Raw genomic sequence first — 6,000 nt, 5'->3', positions numbered from 1 at the left:
ATGCATGGCAGTGCCAAAGATGGGTTTGCTGCTGTTCAAGGCTGGGCCAAATAGAAATTACGGTAACACCTCTGTGATAACAGATTTAAGAAGAAGAAAAAGAAAAGTTATTGTGCTGTTGTAATTGCATCCAGAGAAGAGTGAGGTGAGAATATGTGAGGGACACTCTGCACACACCAAGGTCAGTACAGAAGGTACTGCAGGAGATGCTCCTGGTGCTGGGTCTGAGATTTCCCTGCTCATGGTGCAGGCCATGATGACACAGCTGTGCAGCCCTTGGAGGACCACAGGGAAGCAGAGATCTACCTGCAGCCCATGAAGGGGAGCCATGATTGAGCAGGTGGATGCCTGAGAGGATGCTGTGAACCTGTGGGAGGCCCATGCTGGAGCAGAGTCCTGCCAGGGACCTGCAAACTCATGGAGAGAGGAGTCCATGCTAGAGCAGGCTGTGACTGAAGGGCTGTAACCCAGGGAAAGTGACCCACATTGTAGCAGTTTGTGGAGAACTTTTGCCCATGGGATGGACTCATGTTTATTAATGGAGAGCTCTCTCCCATGGGAGGAACCCCATGCTGGAGCAGGGGAAAGACTTCTCTCCGAGTAGTGCAAGGGATGTATGATGAACTGATCATAACCCTCATTCCTTGTCTCCCTGTGCCATTGGGGAAAGGAGATAGAGCTGAGAAGGAGGGAGGGTTGTGGAAAAAGTGTTTTTAAAGTATTATTTTATGTCTCATTTTCCTGCTCTTTTATTACATTTTATTAGCAATAAATTCAATTAATTTCTAATTTGAACCTGTTTTATCCATGATGGTATTTAGTGAGTGATCTCTCCCTGTCCTTATCTCAACCCAGGAATCCTTTGTTATATTCCTCTCATCCTCCAGCTGTGAAGGGGACTGATAAAGAGGCTTTGGTGGATGCCTGGCATCCAGCCAGGGTCAACTCACTACAACAGCCCCCACCCCCAATCAATGTGAAACAAAGCAATAGTCTCACAGATATATTTGAGTTTTTTTGTGTTTGTAACTGAAATATTACGTTGTTGGTTAAGTGTTGAAAAGAGATTAAAAATTAAAAAAAAAAAAAAAAGAGAACTAAATCATTAATATTCATTGTTCAAGCGGGTGAATGCAAGTAACCTTCCCCAAAAACAGCAGTGAATTCCTCATGGTAACTTATTTCTGTGTACTGTTTCACTTTCTGTTTGTTGCTCTTTATGGGTTTTTCCAAAACCATTCATGGTTTGTGCTCAGATAGATCACAATCGTTTTGTCTCCAGATTATCTTGCCCAGACAGGGAATGCATTTTGTTGATTCAGAATTCAATTTATCCCAAACACTTACAGTCGGTACCAATTGCTACTACTCTGTTCTGCTAAAAAACAGTTTCTGCTTCTTTATGTTTTCCATGTTATCACTCTAAAATCTGTACCTGCTTACTGGATTTTATCTTGTGAGGTCTGGAGTCTTCTTGTGAAACCTATACGGGCCATCAGTGAGGTGCCTTTTTCACCACTTTCTGCACCTGAAGTCACGTAATAGCTCTTACCATACACTGTACTGAATATGAAAGATCCCCTAATTTGTCAGTGGTAGCTGCTCTTGGTCCTTTGGTGCTTTGCAGTGAAGAGCCAGCAAGAGTCTAAGAAGATTTTTGAGCTGTTTGAGAGACAATAGCTATCCATGATAGACATGAAAGTATAAAGAAACAAATAAAGAACAGATTCCAGTTACTTCCACTGTCTGTTCCAAACTCACATATATCAAAATTGTTTAACCTGTAAGAGCCATATTTTGAGTTTTTAATATTATCAGAGCACTGAAATGAACAACTTCATAAAAGTGCTTAGATGCTTTATATACTTAAAATGTCCATGAGGCTTTTCATGATCTACTGAGGTTTTCAAAAAGAGGTGCATTGCTTTATGATGCCATTTATTTCCTCTCTCATTTCCTCTCTCCACGTGTTTAATGTTATATTACAAAATACTACAGTATTTTTCCTCAAGAATGATCCCAACATATTTTGTACATGTCATAGTTTGGATTTATTAAAACTCAAGGTAATTCTATTAAGTAACCTCTGAAAATAGGTATGTGCATGTACAGTTTCATATTTCTGGCTGCCCTGTGAGGAATACAGAAGTGCTGCACATCATATTTATAAGCTCTATCTTGAATTCTTTCTGTAAGTAAGACTCCCACTGAAGCCATCAAGCAAGTTACTTTTACAAGGAATGCAGACTCAAAGTGAATATTTCTTGTTATAGAGCAAGCCAGGGGATTCTGAGGGAATACTTAGTTTTGCCTTTAAAAGTTACAATGAAGTTTTAAGCCTCTAAACAATAGCATTACAGGAGAAGAGGAAGGGCTGCTTCCCAGCAGCACTTCCCAGCATAAGCAGCAAGCCAAGTCACTTCTCATCAGATGCCTCATAACAAAATATTGGATGATGATTTCTGAGGAAAAAAAAAAAACAAAAAAACAACATTTTTGTAAACAAATAGGCAGAAAAAAGGAAATAAAATTATACGCCTGTGTCAAAGTGTGGCTGTAACTTCTTATCCTGCGCATCTTTACAAAAATGACAGACTAGATGTGTTTACTTGTGTTTGGATTGGCATATGCTTTTTTTTCTGCATGTCCTAATTGCCAGCAAGGACTTTTGTCAGAGGCTCTTGCAATCTTTCTGTCCCAAGTTATCATTTGCCTGTTTATTATGTTCACATAATGTTGTGCTCTCATTATTCATACATTTTGAAACATGTGAAGTCTAAATGCATTATTTTAAAAAACAAAAAGTAAGCATACTGTTGAAATATTTTGAAATTTTAAAGCAGTTTTGGCTTCACCAGATCAGAATTCTCAGTTGCCATAGTAACAAAATTATGCAAGAGGGAATTAATCATCATTACAATCATTCCTAAGTGTTGAATAGCTGCTCAAAGTTTTGCCTCTTGACATATTGCAAATCTAAAAGTTCACAACTTTTGGAAGACAAACCAAATGGCCCTTGGTTGTTTTTTTCTCTACCAGCTCACTCTGACATACAACAGTTTAGCAGCCTTCCCAAACATAACAGTCAGAGTAACAAATTATAGTTCAGTGAAAGGTGGTCTAATATTCAGGAACAGTAATGAGCCCTTGCCTTTTGTTCCTTTCTCATCAAGCCAAATTCCTGTAATATTCTTTCACTACATATGCAGAGTGAAAGATAATGGACAGTATTTTAATTCCATTAGCACAAAAATTTGTATTGGGTTTGGATGGCCAGGTTTTGGTAGCACTGGGGGCTACAGGGACAATTTCTGCAAGAAGCTGCTGGAAGCTCCATCCCCTGTCTGATAGAGCCAGCTCCAAGATGGACACATCATTGGCTATGGCCAAAACCATTAGTACTGATGGTAACGCCTCTGCAGGAGCAGATTTAAGAAAGGGGAAAAAGTTGCTGCTCAGGAGAGATTTCAGCCAAAGAAGGGAGGAGTGAAAATATGTGAAAGAAACTGTTCCAGATGCTGGAGCAGAGGTTCTCCTGCTCAGCCCATAGTGCACACCATGGTGAAGCAGACTTTCTCCTGTGGATATCCACAAGTGAGCAGACATCCACCTGCAGCCTCTGGAGTGTCCCACGCTGTAGCAGCCACAGGCCCTGCAAGGCCTCCCTGGCAGTCACTTGCCTAGTATAAGACATGCCTAGTCATAATGACTGGACCAAAGAAGCCCCTCTTCCATCTTCGGACCCTTGTTATCTCTCTGTAAGACCATAGGTCATATTTGCCTCAACCCTTACTATTGGACCATTTCCCAAAACCCCTGCACCCTTATATAAACCCCCATTTCTGCCCAGTTCGGCAGAAAAGCTGTCACTGAAACCCTTCTGACACTTCTATTCCTATAAACGTTTCAGCTGTGCTCTAAACTTCTGTCCAACAAGGTTTGTGTATTTACTAACTGTGCAGTGCACGTATAGAGACTTCAACTAGCTCTGAACATGCCAAATGCAGTGTGAAGCCTTTCATAGCATTGGGATGCAGAGCTACAGGAATTATATTTTTGGGAGGTCTGAGCATCATCCACCTCTGCTGGGAAGGTAGCCATCTGTTAAATGATCTTTTACAGAACTGAACAGAGATCTTAGTTCTCTCCTAAGAGATAGGTAATGGCAGGTTTTATATATGTCTGCACATATAAATACATACATCAACATTTACATGCATATACATACATACATATACATATACATATACATATACATATACATATACATACATACATATATATATATATATATATATATATATATACACAAAAGCTAATAGGGAAATTTCCAGGCTCCAAGGCCAGGTCATGTTTCCACATGTTGAGAATTGTCATATCTGTAGCTTCTTTGTTTTACTATAACAAAAAAAAAAAAAACTTTTGCAGGTGAGGGGAGGGGATGTGGGAGAAGTTGGACACAGTAAATTGAATGGAAATGTTTCATTCGTATATTTGAAACTCCGTCAGTACTAGTCAAAAGAAAATCAACAAAAAACAATCTTAAACTAAGTTGCCTGAGATGGAGAGAGTGATTTGAAGGGAGTGCAGTTTGACAAGCCTATTTTTTAGACCATCACTTTAAAAAAAAGGACCAGCTCAGATTCTTGTCTTTTCTCAGAACAATTTCTATATTTTTTCAAATAGTTTTTCAAGTAAGTTTTTCAGGAAAAATTCCTTGGATTAGGGATTTTTTATATTATTTTTTTTCAAGGCCCTTGATTTTATACCCCCGAATGATTAAAACAGAATATCTAGTAACTCCCTGACACATCATATCAATTCACAGCAGCATCCCGCAGTAATGTGTCTTCTTTTCTTGTATTTTTTAGTGCTTATGCAAACCCTCTTGGAAAGATGATTCCTACAGCTGAGGTAGACTGCAATTAGTATAGTATAGATAGAGAAGTGCATAATATGCACAGTCTATAATTTGTCAATGGTAGCCTAAAAAATTGGTTCCTACCCTGTAAGAATTCTTGAAGAAAAGTATCTGATATGTCAGATCCATCTCAGAGAATCAAGAGTGAGAAAATTTAAAATTCTCTGTTCAGTGCTTTATCTGCAGAGTATGCAGTGGATAATTGATGTGGCAAATATTAAATAGTAACAGTATAAGAAAATATGAAAGAGTTCTTCTTTTATGAAGCTAGTTATGATATATATGAAATGGGAAGGTAGAGAAGGTCCTTTGGGAAAATACTATACAAATAGCAATTAAATACTGTATTGTGATGAATATACTCTAGGGGATAAAAGAAAAATTCTGCAGGCATTTGTAGTAGCATGTCCTAGCTCTCCATGAGTCTGACTTTCTTACAGACTAATAAGCAATTTCTGCAATCGCAGAATGGTCTTGATTGAAAGGAACCTTAAAACCACCTTGTTCCAATCCCCCTGGCATGTTCAGGGACACCTTCCACTAGACCAGGTTGCTCAGAGCACCATCCAACCTGGCCTTGACCACTGCCAGGGATGGGGCATCCACAACTTCTCTGGGCAACCTGTTCCAGTGCCTCATCACCCTCACAGTAAATATATATTTTGTAGAGAAATCTGAAATAGTTTGCTTTTTTACATTAATAGATTTGCCTACTTTTTATTAAAGATGGTAGAAGAAGCTGTTCCCAAGAAAAAAAAAATAGTGATCTCTGCTGTACTTGTATTAGCAGCAGTTGCATGTACAGTATAAATTGTGCTATTTTTTTTTAAATTTATTTTTAGGATGCAATCTTTAAGGCTAGTACAGGTATTTCTATGTTTTTAGAGTAGCTTTACAATAAATTTTAAATTTCTTTCGTTAAAAGTAAAAAAAAAAACAATTCTGCATTTGCCAGTTATAGACACAATGGGGAAGAGGACACTACTTTGTCAGAAATATGGTACTAATGACTGCTGTTTAGAACAAATCATTAGTTTGGTAAACATGAGCAACACATTTCTGCCAGATTAGTACTTTTA

Source organism: Vidua macroura, chromosome 1 (assembly GCF_024509145.1).
Source record: "Vidua macroura isolate BioBank_ID:100142 chromosome 1, ASM2450914v1, whole genome shotgun sequence".
Lineage (NCBI taxonomy): Eukaryota > Metazoa > Chordata > Aves > Passeriformes > Viduidae > Vidua > Vidua macroura.
This window is presented reverse-complemented; position numbering follows the sequence as displayed.